Here is a 15,212-nt window from a genome sequence, read left to right on the forward strand (position 1 = left end):
TAGCAAATAGCTATGGTGGCACAAGCCATGGTCAACAACTGGTTTTTCACGTTTGGTGTATCTGAAACAGTAATCACAGGCCAAGGGAGAAATTTCATGTCAGACTATATAACACAACTGTGTCATTTGCTGCAGGTCTGGAAATCAAGAATCCATTGCACCTGCAAACTAATGGCAGAAGAGAGTGTGCGAATCACACTGTAGGTAGTATGTTGAGTTACTACATAAAATCTCAACAGAATGATTGGGATACACTCTTTTCCAATTGTCACAGCATCTTACAACTTGAAGGTTCACACTATTACTGGGTTATCCTGTTATGAGGTGTATGGGAGGAAGATGCCTTTGCCATCTGGTATGGTCAGACAAAAAAATCAGAAAGGACAGGAAGTTGGTTTGTAATTTTGCCCAGACACTAAGGGAAGTATGGAGATGTGTGAAGAGGGCAGATAACGAAGGCCCTGGAATGCCAAGGGTTAATAGGGAAATGCACACAGATTATATCGGCAGTATAGGATAGGGCCAGGGGTAACATTATAGAGCCTATATATCCCAAAACGCAAAACAAAAAAGTTTGTTACAAGGCATCAGGGACTGTACCAAGTAGTAGAAACATTATCACCAACACTAGTCAACATCAGGCTTCATTTGCCAACTAGGACAATGATAGTTCATGCCAGACACCTACAATTATTTCAGGGCGCTTCTGATTCATTGCCATTAGCACCATCATCCACTGCTAAGGAGGAGATGAAAGAAACTAAGAAAAAAGGTGAGTGCAGGAATGTTGCATCACCCTGCATGAAATACCATATGGATTCAGATCGAGGAAATAAGAAGGAATATTTTGTGTACTTCATGTTATGTTGTAATGTAAGTAGCAGGTTAGGTTGAACTGTAACATTAGTTGAGCTATGGTATTGTGTGGTTATCAGAAGGTGACATTTTGTTTTAAAAAGATTTTAGGAAATATGCTTTTTTGTTAGCTGCAGTTATTAGAGTTTTATGTCAAGCTTTCATTATCAACATAACTGAGAGAATTATGCCAGGTGACACCAGACCTTTCCAAAGGGACGAGGGGAAGCAATTGCAGCTCCCTATTACCAGATTACTGTGCACCAGAGATAAGGAAGGAAAGAATCCTAGTCACGGCAGTATTTCACCTCTTCACCAACAGTGCAGTGGGAGTGCTGCAGGATCAGTGGCTGAAAAGTGGAATGCTTTTTACCAGGCAAGAGGATGTGGTACTCGCCATTCACCAATGTATGCTGGGACTAACTTCTAATGCACGGGAGATGGGAAACAAGATGAGAAGGTTCGAGGATGTGTTTTCAAAGTTACAAAGAGAAATGGAGAGGAAGTGTTTATTCAGAGAAGTGTGAGGGGGATACAATTAATTGCATATGTCATATGAACAGTTACAACAGAAATGCAGCAGGCAACATATGCAGTATCACATACCTTGCAGCAGCAAAAGAGGTGTTTGTTAGGTGTTGGAGGAAGCATTTGAAAACTTTGTCCAGGACTGTGGATGACAATGACATCTGGGAGCTAAATGGTACTATGGACAGAGTGAATGAAATAGCAAAACGTAAAAAGGCAGTTATAGAATCCTCTGTTGACATCATGAACCAAGATCTAGGAATTATAGAGATTCGAACTGATGTGTTGGACAGGACGGTAATAGTCACAAAGCTGTTACAATCATTAGCCAACAGCATTTGGGACAAGTGAGTGGTAATGGCTAGTTTGCAAGAAGCCATCCACCATGCAGTGTGTATCAAAGCAGGCTTACGCCCACCATGTTACTTTGTATGCACTCCTACACCATTTATTCATGTCTATATAAAATTTTCACTAGTTTTCTTTTCAACATTCCAATGTTCCAGTTCCTAAATTAACCACATATTATGCGAATTATCAATATTGTAGAAATAAATCAGTCCACAAAACTTTATTTTTCACATTATTCAGTTTGTTGTTCTGGTTGCAGTTAGCTTTGTCAGAAATAATGGCAATCAAATGGCATTGCCATTACAAAATTCTGTGTCTTTAGCTATAGGGAAAATCTTATGTTCTCATAGGTATGTTCAGAAGGAAAGACCACATTAAAATTAAAGAGTGATTTCTACCCTTTTCAGTAATGTATTTGCATTAACCCAAACTTAATTAGTTTAAGAGATCTTATTAAGTTAAGATTCCAGCTGGTCCAAACTTCCAGTGCCAATTTTAGCCAAACCACTGTAAATTCCCAGTATATGTTAATCACCTGATTTTTCTGAATGTATTCACACCCATATTAATGAGCAAGGGTCCTTAATTATAAATTACTTCATTTTCAATAACTAAATTTTTACATGCAAGATGGATCATGTGGTAATAAACTCAGGATTCCCACTGTGTGGGCAAAAATTAGTACTGCATATTGCAATAGATGCTGCTCATGAGAAATAATATACAAAGAAAATATAATGAGAAAAACAGCAGCCAATAAAAAATGAACTTTCTGGCCTATAGAATTTTTAAACTATTATAAATTAACTAAGTTCAGTAATATCCTGGAGTGTCTTTATAAGGCCAAAGCTCACGCCATTTCAGTCAGTCTGCTTTTAGTCTTCAGACATTTTATTCATTCTACTCTTAGTCTCTGTCTAGTACAGCTTCTGGCTAGCTAGTCTGTCAGTCTAGTCAGCCCCAGGAAACATTTCTATTGCCTCTCTGTTTATTTAATCCAGCTGTGATAACATATATTATAGTTATGATATATTATACACTAATGGCCATTAAAATTGCTACACCAAGAAGAAATGCAGATGATAAACGGGTATTCATTGGAAAAATATATTATACTAGAACTGACATGTGATTACATTTTCACGTAATTTGGGTGCATAGATCCTGAGAAATCAGTGCACAGAACAACCACCTCTGGCCGTAATAATGGCCTTGATACGCCTGGGCATTGAGTCAAACAGAGCTTGGATGGCGTGTACAGGTGCAGCTGCCCATGCAGCTTCAACATGATACCACAGTTCATCAAGAGTACTGACTGGCGTATTGTGACGAGCCAGTTGTTTGGCCACCACTGACCAGACGGTTTTAATTGGGGAGAGATCTGGAGAATGTGCCAGCCAGGGCATCAGTCGAACATTTTCTGTATCCAGAAAGGGTTGTACACGACCTGCAACATTCAGTCGTGCATTATCCTGCTGAAATATAGGGTTTCACAGGGATCGAATGAAGAGTAGAGCCACGGGTCGTAACACATCTGAAATGTAATGTCCACTGTTCAAAGTGCCATCAATGCGAACAAGAGGTGACCAAGAGGTGTAACCAATGGCACCCCATACCATCACGCCGGGTGATACGCCAGTATGGCAATGACAAATACACACTTCCAATGTGCATTCACCGCAATGTTGCCAAACACAGATGTGACTATCATGATGCTGTAAACAGAACGTGGATTCATCCGAGAAAATGACGTTTTGCCATTCATGCACCCAAGTTCGTAGTTACGTACACCATCGCAGGCACTCCCGTCTGTGATGCAGTATCAAGGGTAACCACAACCATGGTCTCCGAGCTGATAGTCCATGCTGCTGCAAACATCGTCGAACTGTTCGTGCAGATGGTTGTTGTCTTGCAAACATCCCCATCTGTTGAATCAGGGATTGAGACGTGGCTGCACGATCCGTTTCAGCCATGCGGATAAGATGCCTGTCATCTCGACTGCTAGTGATACATGGCTGTTGGGATCCAACACAGCGTTCCGTATTATCTTCCTCAACCCGCCAATTCCATATTCTTCTAACAGTCATTGGATCTCGACCAATGTGAGCAGCAATGTCGCAATACGATATACCGCAATCACGATAGGCTACAATCTGACCTTTATCAAAGTCGGAAATGTGATGGTACGCATTTCTCCTCCTTACACTAGGCATCACAACAATGTTTCACCAGGCAATGCCGGTCAACTGCTGTTTGTGTATGAGAAATCTGTTGGAAACTTTCCTCATGTCAGCACGTTGTAGGTGTCGCCACCGGCGCCAACCTTGTGTGAATGCTCTGAAAAGCTAATCATTTGCTTATCACACCATCTTCTTCCTGTCAGTTAAATTTCACAACTGTAGCACGTCATCTTCGTGGTGTAGCAATTTTAATGGCCAGTAGTGCAGTTATAAGCAATAGACATCAAAATGTGGGTTTCGGTTCATTTGATAATATTTGTGACTGTAATGACAGTTCTGCGAATTTTCCTAGTTAACTGCATGTGAAGCAACATATATTCCCTTCATCTGTGCTGTGTGCTATTTTGCTTTTTGAAGAAATATGAACTATTAAGCTCCACATATGTCCATACTGTCTACCGGAGTGTACACATTGTTAGATACTGCAAGAGACCTAGTCATCACCAGTAGGACCCTAAAGACATGGTTAAAGATTGGTAAACCTCCAATTTAAAAAGAAGCGTCAGAACATTCATTTTAAGGATGGATCATACATGAGCATTTTTGGGTGGTGATCCAGTGAAACTGTGCAGCTAGTGTAGGCTTATATCACAATGAGTACGTTTAGTTATGTGACAAGTGCACAACAGCTAAGTCCAGCATTGTTAGCACTGTAGTAGTAGCTAGTTGGCTTACAGATGGTACAGGAGGCACTACTAACAGAATTTGGACTCGCAGAGCCAGAAAAGCATAATTTACGATTAAAGAGTAATAGCAGAAGTTAGAATGGACCCAGTATGACTATATATGCTGGTTCAATTCCTGATTGCTAATGGTCTCATACATTTTTGGTGTTTCCTCATTCGCCCTTACCCATTAAGGCAGGGAACCTTAGAAAAATTCACACAGGCAAGAAAAGGAAAAACAATGCTAATATTAGAGGTTGGAGATACACAGGTGATAATGCCAGCAGAGGAACTCTAGCACTGCCAGAGGGAAAGGATTACAATATACTCGATCTGAGTAAACCAGACTGGCAAAGTCACATGCAAGGTTCAGTTGTTTATAGGCAAAACAGACAGTCAGCGCTGTCTGCATGACACCCTGGAGCCTCAAACCTACTTCCAGCAAGCAGGGTTGCTGTAAATCTACTGTGCGTACACACTGTAGTGGTAGTAGCACACTATTATGAGCAGGGTAGACTCATAGGCGTGAAGAGACTGCAACTGCATGGCAGTGGGTTATTAGTTAATGGGACAGCGTGCAACATAACAGGACTGACATTCCACCTGCCAGCCACTGTTACAGGGGTTAGCAGGTTAAACATAACACAAAAGTTATACTGACCAGATAAACTGCGAGGGGTGTTCCCAGCAGCCCTCTCTTAATAATACATTAAAACCTGAGCAAACCTTCTCCCTGAAACAGCTCATAGCAATCCAAGAGGGGAGTATTCCTGGAGAACGGATGCTACAGAATGTACAGTAGGACCATGAAAAATGACATACGGTTGTGGCCTTGAGTTTCACAGTATCTGGCACCATAGTACTTGTGACTGTTCTGTGCACCTTTTATCTATCTAAGCCGGACAGCCACCCATCCATGTGACCGCCCACTCCCAGTGGTACAGATACCAGAAAACTCCATCACCAATGGTACATGAGGTACAAAGAGTGATAGCAGAGAGCTGAAAATAATCATATGTGTGAACACCGAGATGTGAGTAGTAGTGAGAAATACGTTTCTAGTATGTAAGATGTTGTAAACGCTACAGAGCCCTGGAGCGATAATTGTGACTTGTTAAATGGCACACAGAGAGCTGCCACGGTAGTATGACAAGCGAGAGGCAATGCCAGTTACGTATTGTATAATACGATTTTACGAGAATCTAAGTGGCTGTTAACTGGTGAGAACAGGAGGTTTGACCAGTTAGTGAAAATTGTGATTTTTGGAAGAATTGAGCATAGATGAACAATTAGCCAGAGTTGGTGTCAAACATGGTCCACCCAATGCACTGGAGGTTTTTTAAGTTTGAGAATCATCAACCATTTTAGATCCACTGGAAGCTACGGAAACGAACACACGATAAGTTCAAAGCCTCTGAAGCTGGTGGCTCAAGCTGCCAAGTACTTAGCAAGAAAACTGTTAATATTTTACAATGTTGTCCGTGTGCACTGAGTTCTGTTGCAGACCACTCCAGGGTAGAGAACTGCGGCTGGGTCTCTCAAAGGTGGGAGGCGCTCTAACACTATCATTATTTTTTGGGTATACTGCGGGCAACAGCAGCTCAGTCACAGTAATTGAAGAAGACATAAGCAGATGGCAGGCACCAAGCTGCCAGCATGCTGGTTCAGCAACATGGGTGTTTATGCATTGTGTGGGCTGTCACACCAAGCACTGAATCCCTGTAGACACAGTGCAATGACAGGTCTCCTTCAGGACAGGTGACGCAGTTTCTACACTGTTGAGCCACGGCTTAGTTATTACTTGCGTAGCTAGAAACAGTATGTTGGCACAGCAAATGAGCTTTCAACCAGCATATACAACTGTCAGGTCTAGTACAGGTATTCACAGTCCAACAGCATCTACTACGATGAGGACTATGCTGGGCACTGGAGTGCCATGGATCAGCAAGCAGCCACGAGTTTCGGCCTCTGCCAGAGCCAGACCATCTTCTAGCATCACATCTTCCTCTCTGGAATTGGTGCCTTCCTATTAGTGGCCCACCTCCAGGCCCACTTCAGCAGCAACCAGACTCTTCCCCTGGATGGGCAGCTCATTGTGTCTGGGGCAGTACAGCCATAGCTCTCCTGCATTGGGACATTCCAAGAGCAGCCATACTGCGCCTGTGGCACATGTTGCTGAGTACGTTTCTGGCCATCAGCATGCCTGGATGCAGACATCACGGCCGGCTACTTGGCTAACAGCTGGCCACTGAAGTGCACCAAAAGTGCTGCCAGGGGGCATGACAATGCACTGCTGTGCTACTAGTGTAGAAACACAAGTCTCAATGAAATGTTTAACTTTGTAATATTTTTTTTACTGAGCTACCAATGGCCTGCACCCTTGCCACAACTCCCCACCACAACTCACCCCTGCACAGATGTGGCTCTTCACCCTTGGCCGTTTCAGTTGGTTTTATATTAGTGTTAATTGTGGTCTGCCCAATGCACTGGAGGTTTCTTAAGTTTGAGAATCGCCAACTATTTTCGTTGCACTGTGACATACTTCATGTGACACACAATGTTCTACCAGCAGGCCACAAAGTGGTCACTGAAACAGGTAAAGAGCTAATGGTCACAGGGGACTGGTGGTGCCCAACCGCCCTCAGCTGAGAACCCCAAATTCACCCAAAACCATACTCAGTCAAGAGGAGCCAAACTGCTTAAAGTAAATATGACTTAACACAATCCTGAGTGGGGCTCATCAAAGGCTACAGGTATGGTAAGCATTAAGCCTTCCCCCTTCCCTCCCGGTTCCACAATACGCACAAAAACCTCAAACTGCAAGAACACAGCAAGGAAAATTTGAAGCATTACTACATATCAACTGAACAAAACTGGCAAGACAAGTGATACTGAACTCTGAGATGACAGCAGCAGCGAGATATTTGATACAAAATTCATACATTAACTAATAAATTCAGTGAATTCTTCCTAACAGTAGTTGAAAACACAGGGACAAAAATTTTCCATCAAAAGCATGTCCAATAACCTTACTTAGGCAGTCTACCAGATATCAGTTTCACCAATTCATCTGGCTATGATAGTATCTCAGCAAAAGTATTAAAATATTGTGCTGACTTGGTAATGTCACTTAGTAGTGTCACCATTATGTTACTTTCATAACCAGTCAATGAGTCAAGGTGTATTTCCTGAAAGACGGAAGTATGCAGTAGTAATCCGAATATACAGACGTGTTGATAAGACACTGACCTCTAACTTCAAACTGGTCCCCAATTAAAAAAAATGGCAAGGTAGTTCACAACCAAATACTGAACTATTCTTCTGAGAATAAGCAATTTAGGTGCACAGATAACAACTCAGCAACTATCATAGGTATTGAGTCATCAAAAAGCACGTAAATAAGACTCAGGATTTTCTGTAGCTTGACTGTGGTGAGAGGTTGGGTTAGGTGGAGTTGTTTAAAGGAGAAAGGAGGCATGTAGCTGATGGCTGGGAGGGAGAGGCAACAGGTGCATGGGACAGGAATGTTGGAAGGACACGCAACACGTGAACAGGATAGGAAAGTGGGAGAAAGATGCAGCAGTTGCATGGAATAGTAATGTAGGAGGGAGATGCAATAAGTTGCACAGTACAGGAATGTGACACAGGCAGCAGCAAGTTCATGCAATGCACAATGAAGATTACATGGAGGAGTGCATTTGGAGTGTGAGAATGGATGGTGAAAGGGGAGACTGCAGAGAAGAGGGCAGAGGTGCAAGTTGAGTGACAATAGGGTCTTGGGGCAGTGTGGAGGTGTGTGTATGGCAGGTGTCTAGAGGAGATAATGGCATCAAAGGATGTGTTGCAAGGAATACTCCCTTGTATGTAATTCAGAGAAGCTGGTGTTGGGGAGAAGGATGTAGATGGCACAGGTTGTGAAGCACCCACTGAAATCAAACATATTGGGCTCAGCAGCATGTTTTGCCACTGGGTGCTCAACTCTGTTCTTGGCAACAGTTTGACAGTGGCCATTCATTCTGGTGGATAGTGTGTTGTGGGCCATCTGCACATAAAATGCTGTACACAAATTGAAGCAGAGCTGGTACATAACATGACATGACTGCCTTACAGGTGACTGTGATGGAATATGGTGAGCCTGTGACTGGATGGAAGTAGGGTGTGCTGGGTAGGTGTACTGAACATAGAAAATTACCTTTTAACAAACGCCCAGTTTGGATTCCACAAAGATATATCTACAGAGAAGCCAATATATGATCTCATGAACTCAATTCTAGTAGAATTAAACAACATAAATTTCACTGTTGACATTTTCTGTGGTCTTTAGGATCACTTTGCAAAGATTTCACTAAGGAAGACACCGTGGTTATAGTGGGTGGGGCAGGTAACAGTATTTACAGAGATCCTGGGTACAGTATAGAGTGTGACCTGGCAAAGATTGCATCAGCATCGAAGCATACTAGTGTTGAGTTTGTATCTGTTCTTGGGCGCCATGACCGACCTCATTTGAACTCTTCTGTCAATAGAGTTAATTTGGAGCTGGAATAGCTGCTCATGTCGGGTGCGGGGTCACAAATTGGTGTGGTTCATGTCGATTCTCTCAGTAGGTGGGATTATACTATGCATGGCCTTCACCTCAACAGGAAGGGGAAGGGTAAATTGGCTGGGGAAATAGCAGGAAAGTTAAAGGGGGGAGGCACTGTCATGAGTGGTAAAATACCAGTGGTTATAGGATTCAGAAAAGATCCTTTTTTAGGGTAGGGAGGACAGAAAGAAAGCAAATTTTAAGAGAGGTTGGAACTGAGACAAACCTTCAGTTTGAGAAAGAAATCAAAAAACATAATTCCAGCTTATTACATCAGCATAAACAGCCATTGGTTAAGAATTTTCAACTGTCAGCAGATATTTTAACTCCACCCAATTTTACCTCAGTCAATGTGAAATGTCAGCTATCTTTATTGCATCAAAATATTCGATGACTGAGAAATAAAATTAATGAATAAACTATCTGCATAGATGAATTAGAGTCTTCAAACCCAGCTGACATAATCTGCCTCTCTGAACATCATGTGACCACTGGTATAGAACTTTTTTAAGTGTTACAGGGTTTAGGTTAGCATCTCACTTTTGTAGATCAGAAATGGAGAAAGGAGGAGTTGCCACATTCATCAGGAACTGTCATAAATTTAAGAACACAGACATTCAAAAATTTTGCCTAGAACAGCATATGGAAGCATGTGCAACAGAATTAGAATTTCACAAAAAATCCTTCATAATATTAAGTGTATATCGAGCACCTGCAGGTAACTTTAATCTGTTTGTAAACCACCTTGAAGCTGTACTGGCCCATTTAACAACCAAGAACCAAGAAATAGTGGTTGCTGGTGATTTCAATGTAGATTTCCTTAAAGACTCTCCCAATAAGAACTTATTTGAGTTAGTAACACTATCATTCAACTTAATTCCCACTGTAAAGTTCCCCACTAGGATAGCCACTTGCTCACAAACAGCCATTGATAATATCTTTATAGAAAAGTCCAATGAACAAAATTATATTACAAAACCAATAGTCAATGGCCTCTCAGACCATGACATGCAGTTCCTTCTGTTAAATGTTAATACTGAACAGGATATAAAATCTGTTAAATCTGAGCTCAAGAGGGTAGTCAGTAAGCCAAAAATTGATTATTTTAGGACACTCCTCAGAGACATTCACTGGACTGATGTTTACAGTGCTCATGGCATGAATGAAAAATATAACATTTTTGCTAATAAAGTGCTTACCTTATTTGAACACTGCTTTCCCCCAAAACTTACTAAGGTTAGAGCAAAGTCTACAAAGAAGCCATGGATTACTCGAGGAATAGGGGTATCTTGTAAAACAAAAAGAAAACTGTATCTGTCAATCCGAAACATATCCAATGTTGATGCTATAGCACATTATAAGAAATACTGCAAAATATTAAAGACTGTAATACGGATGTCAAAGCAAATATATTAAAAGGAAAAGATAGTCACATCAGATAACAAAATAAAGACAATATGGGATATAGTGAAGGAGGAGACCGGTAGAACCAGACATGAAGAGGAACAAATAGCATTAAGAGTAAATGATACATTGGTGACAGATGTGTATAGTGTTGCAGAACTTTTTAACAAACATTTTATAACTGTTACTGAAAAGATGGGGTTGTCAGGTTCGGTAGATGCTGCTATGGATTACCTTAGACCAGACATTTCAAGTAACTTCCATAATATGAATTTGACCCTCACTACCCCAACAGAAATAATGTCCATCATAAAATCTTTGAAATCAAAAACATCTAGTGGGTATGATGAAATATCAACAAAGTTAATTAAAGAATGTGATTCTGAGCTAAGTAACATATTAAGCTATCTGTGTAACCAGTCGTTTATCAGTGGAATATTTCCTGAATGGCTGAAATATGCTGAAGTTAAGCCGCTGTTTAAGAAGGGAGATAAAGAAATAGCATCAAATTTCCGTCCACTTTCACTGTTGCCAGCATTCTCAAAAATTTTCGAAAAAGTAATGTACAGTCGTCTTTATAACCATCTTATCTCAAATAACATACTGTCAAAGTCACAGTTTGGATTTCTAAAAGGTACTGATATTGAGAAGGCTATATACACTTACAGTGAAAATGTGCTTAATTCATTAGACAAAAAATTCCAGGCAACTGGTATATTTTGTGATCTGTCAAAGGCATTTGACTGTGTAAATCACAATATCCTTTTAAGTAAACTAGAATATTATAGTGTAACAGGAAATGCTGCAAAATGGTTCAAATCTTATATCTCTGGCAGGAAACAAAGGGTGTTATTAGGAAAGAGACATGTATCAAGCTATCAGGCATCATCCAACTGGGAACTAATTACATGTGGGGTCCCACAAGGTTCCATTTTGGGGCCCTTACTATTTCTTGTGTATATCTATGACCTTTCATCAGTAACATTACCAGATACCAAGTTTGTTTTGTTTGCCGATGATACAAACATTGCAATAAATAGCAAATCAAGTGTAGTCTTAGAAAGATCAGCCAATAAAATATTTGTGGACGTTAATCACTGGTTCCTAGGCAATTCTTTGTCACTAAACTTTGAAAAAACACACTACATGCAGTTCAGAACTTGTAAGGGGTGTCCCAAGAGTATATGTCTAACATACGATGACAAGAAGATAGAAGAAGTGGACAGTGTTAAATTCTTGGGATTACAGCTTGATAATAAATTCAACTGGGAGGAGCACACCACAGAACTGCTGAAGCATCTTAACAAATCTCTGTTTGCAATGCGAATTTTGTCAGACATAGGGGATATAAAAATGAAAAAGCTGGCACACTATGCTTACTTTCATTCCATATGTCATATGGGATTATTGTTTGGGGTAATTCATCAAGCCAAGCTAAATTTTTCCGGGCACAAAAACGTGCAGTAAGAGTTATATGTGGTGTGAACTCAAGAACATCCTGCAGAAGCCTGTTTAGGGAACTAGGGATACTAACTACTGCTTCCCAATATATTTACTCCTTAATGAAATTTGTCATTAAAAATATATCACTTTTTCAAACCAACAGCTCAATTCATGGAATCAATACTAGAAGCAAGAATAATCTTCACAAGGATTTAAAGTCACTTAGTCTTGTACAAAAAGGTGTGCATTATTCAGGAACACACATTTTCAATAACTTGCCAGCAGCCATAAAAAACTTAACAACCAATGAAATTCAGTTTAAGAAAAGCCTAAAGGATTTATTGGTGGCCAACTCCTTCTACTCCATTGATGAATTTCTTAGTAACACCAACTGATTTGTATATAAATACAACATAACTTCTGCACAATTTCAGTGCAGTAATGTGTTCATTGAAAATGTGTGTGTGTGTGTGTGTGTGTGTGTGTGTGTGTGTGTGTGTGTGTGTGTGTGTGTGTAAGTATAATCTAACTTCTGCACCATTTCAGTGCAGTAATGTGTTCATTGTAAATAAGTATTACAGTAGTTGTATTACATGTTTATTAACTTATAAATAAATAAAAAACCTTTTTATTTTAAATTCAGTGCATTAGTATTTGTAAAATGACTCTTAGTGTTCATTAAAAAATGACGATCATTCCACTTGGGACCTGTGGAATGGTACATTAGCATATTTGTTTTCGTTGTAAATATTTGTCATGTATTGTTGTTTTTCTGGCATGTTCCACATCCTGGAGGACCTCCTCACTACGGATCAATTGGAATGAAAGTAAATCTGGGTCGACAGAAGCGTCCGATCCCACGCGTCGGCTTTGACCCGTGACGTAAGGGTGTTGTCGTGTGTGACGTCATGACGGCGCGGAGTTTGGTTTGGCTCTGAGCACTATGCGACTTAACTTCTGAGGTCATGAGTCGCCTAGAACTTAGAACTAATTAAACCTAACTAACCTAAGGACATCACACACATCCATGCCCGAGGCAGGATTCGAACCTGCGACCGTAGCGGTCACGCGGTTCCAGACTGAAGCGCCTTTAACCGCACGGCCACACCGGCCGGCCAGTTTGGTTTGAGTGTGGCTGTCTCCAGTTCTGTTTTATCTTATTTTATTTACTTTTCTGATCTGTTCGTTCTATCTCGTGAATTTTTTTTAAATTTAAAAACACTTATTACTTATTTTAATTATCTGTTTCCTCCAATTTCTGTTTTAGTTTATTATATTTATCTTTCTGATCTGTTCGTTCTATCCCGTGAGATTTTTTTAAAAAAAGACAAAAAACACTAATCAACTACTGAAGCATCTTTATCTTCTATGGGTTGCAGGGGTTACGACCCCTGGGGAGGTGGGTGGGTATTCATGCATGGCTGTCTTCACTCACACGTTGTAGCTACGCAAGGCGTCTAAATTTGTTTATATTCAGTTCCCCCCCCCCCCCCACCCAAAACACCCCATTTCCCGCGCTTGTCCCGTTAGTGTCATTAGGCTTCTTGTGGAAAGTGTGTGTGTTTGTTTTTGTTTCCGCCATATTTGTGACGTCATGGGTCATAGCAGACGGGCGGGATCGGACGCTTCCGTATTTACGTAAATCTAATCTAATCTTGCCAAAGCCTTTCATTGCATAAGTCATAAAATTCCGCTAGGTAAATTAAAATGGTATGAGATTAAAGGTGTCCCTTGTGTGGATGGAGTCATAGCCTATCTTTTTTAAAAAAGAGAGAGAGAGAGAGAGAGAGAGAGAGAGAGAGAGAGAGAGAGGTGGATTACTTTGATTAAATGCAGAGTGGAGGTAGGCCTACCTTAAAGATGATGTGTCACAAGGTTTGAATCTTGGCGAACCTTTATTCTTGGTCTCCATATATACTATACTTAAGGCACTGGACAATTCTTCAATAGTTGTAACATATATATTATAAAGGGCTGAAACACATTCATACCGGATATAGCCAGAAGATTAATGGAACAGACATACAACTTGTTCACAGCTGACTGCTTAACCTTTAATATTACAGCCATGTTATGCAATTACAAACAAACTAAAGTTAAGTACGAGTACTAGAAATAGAGAACAAGAGGTGTATGTGATTAAAAGACACTTTAAAGATTTCCATCTCGGTTCTTGTTGACCAGTATTCACTTAATAAAGTGAATACTTGTCAATAACAGATGATCGAAAGCTTTTAAATGACTTTTAACAAATAGGTACATGGCTGTGGTGCCCTATAGGAAGAAACTGGCTAGGTACACACTGAAGCTCTTGGACATAAAGATGGATAACAAACAGAGGTGGCACCAGTATGTCATATGGTATGTTAACCAGAAAGCTCAGTTCTGCATACTTTTCACGTAGATCTGCGTTTTACTGTGTTGAACTGCAGACGAGGCTGCTTAGTACACTTTCACTCAATTCTTTCATACGGCATAACCTTGTGGGATATAGGAGCTAATGAATCGTTTTGGTGGATATCGTGGACTTAATTTTTGCTGCACAGTCAAGTGAATTTATTTTGTATTTTTGGCTTTTATGCTGTAACCTTTTCACTAATGATCAAAGTACACAACTTAACTAATCACTTCACTAGTTGTCAACATGCTGGAAAATACGTTGCTCTGGGTGAAAGATAATAAACTTTCAGTAAACACGACTAGAAAAAAAATAATGTGGTGGATATGCGGAAATGTAAACACTGAACTAGTTGTGCAAAGAGATGAACTGTTCAACAAAAAACTTAGTTTGAATATAAATGAAGACAAACGAAACTTACCACCTGTAAGTATGTATCCTCTGTTAAGAGACGTCATGTGTACTACAGTTTCATGGATAACTTTCTATAAAGCATTAGACGCTCCCGATTCATCGTACTTCGTTGGTATCACTCCAAACACAAAACACACACACACAGTTCACCTGAATACCGCATAGAATTTACTTTAGAAACCATAACACGAGATGTAGGTACACAATTGTTTGCAAACATAAACACGTACCGCTGGCAGACTGCTAGCAGCAGTATAGCCAACTCGGAAAATGAAAACGCACCGAATATTTCTCTAAAAAGCACTAGACACGCATTAGAACTAACAAGCACG

At 40.4% G+C, this 15,212-nt stretch overlaps 1 protein-coding gene across 2 annotated transcripts in view; it reads right to left on the reverse strand.

Moving 5' to 3' along the window:
- The window catches only part of LOC126249605 (tRNA:m(4)X modification enzyme TRM13 homolog), a 151,269-nt gene extending 136,143 nt beyond the window's left edge, over positions 1 to 15,126 (reverse strand). For both annotated transcript variants that reach the window (XM_049951271.1, XM_049951270.1), the window contains exon 1: positions 14,888 to 15,126. The gene's annotated coding sequence lies outside the window, so the exon portion shown is untranslated. The remainder of the gene's footprint in view (positions 1 to 14,887) is intronic.
- Positions 15,127 to 15,212: the final 86 nt, after the last annotated feature.

This window comes from Schistocerca nitens, chromosome 3 (genome assembly GCF_023898315.1).
Source record: "Schistocerca nitens isolate TAMUIC-IGC-003100 chromosome 3, iqSchNite1.1, whole genome shotgun sequence".
Taxonomy (NCBI): domain Eukaryota; kingdom Metazoa; phylum Arthropoda; class Insecta; order Orthoptera; family Acrididae; genus Schistocerca; species Schistocerca nitens.